At 31.5% G+C, this 852-nt stretch overlaps 1 non-coding gene across 1 annotated transcript; it reads right to left on the bottom strand.

Moving 5' to 3' along the window:
• Window positions 1–292: 292 nt before the first annotated feature.
• On the bottom strand, window positions 293–396 carry LOC115931158 (small nucleolar RNA U13). The gene has a single exon (XR_004067705.1). It is a non-coding gene; the product is annotated as a small nucleolar RNA U13 (small nucleolar RNA).
• Between the last annotated feature and the right edge of the window lie 456 nt (window positions 397–852).

Below are 852 nucleotides of genomic sequence, written 5' to 3'. Positions count from 1 at the left end.
ATGATTTTGCAATTATGGTAGAGTATTAGTGTCTAGTGCTGTCAGAACAAAATATCACAGACTGGATGGTTTAAATAATAGAAATGTATTTTCTTTAAATACATTTAGAGGCACCCTCTGTATGTGCCTGCATCTAAGTTTTCTCTTATAAATACACCAGTCATATTGGATTTGGGGCCACCTTAATGTCTTCATTTTAACTTGATTATTTCAATAAAGACCCTATCTCCAGACAGTCATATTCTGAGGAAATGGGTGTTAGGATTTCAACATCTGATATGTATATAGAAAATGTCAGACAGGTAATGTGCCACCATTGTAATAACGTTAGTGAGAGGCATGTCTCACATATGAGTGTTGAAACACAATCATCATGTTTATGTACAACAGAAAGATTACGTATTAATTTTTTGAGGGGGACACAATTCATTCCATAACAGGTAGTAGTATAAAATTTCATTTAAAAACACTTAAATAAACATTTTAGCTAAAAATTATTAAATAAACATTTTAGCTAAAAATTATTAAGTAAATAATAAGTATTTGTAAAGCACTAAATAAGGATGAACTCTCCTCTAATATTTCAAAAATTATGTCACGAATGCAGTGGAATATAACTAACGAAAGTTTGGAACATGCAGATTCAGTGAAATTTCACCTTTAAAGTCAATTTAGTGTCTAAAATAGTACGTGACACTCAATAGTTGTTAAATAAATAAAGAAATCTCTTAGGGTGGGGTGAGAAGAAAATAGTGAGAAGAATGGTGAAATTAGAAAGAAGTGTTCCTAAGCAACCAGATAGAAAAAGTCAACTGCAACCAACATCCCCTAACTCACGATGTGAAGGAAATA

Source organism: Gorilla gorilla, chromosome 18, assembly GCF_029281585.2.
Source record: "Gorilla gorilla gorilla isolate KB3781 chromosome 18, NHGRI_mGorGor1-v2.1_pri, whole genome shotgun sequence".
Taxonomy (NCBI): Eukaryota; Metazoa; Chordata; class Mammalia; order Primates; family Hominidae; genus Gorilla; species Gorilla gorilla.
The sequence above is the reverse complement of the archived record's forward strand: the minus strand, read 5'-3'. Positions and strand labels throughout refer to the sequence as shown.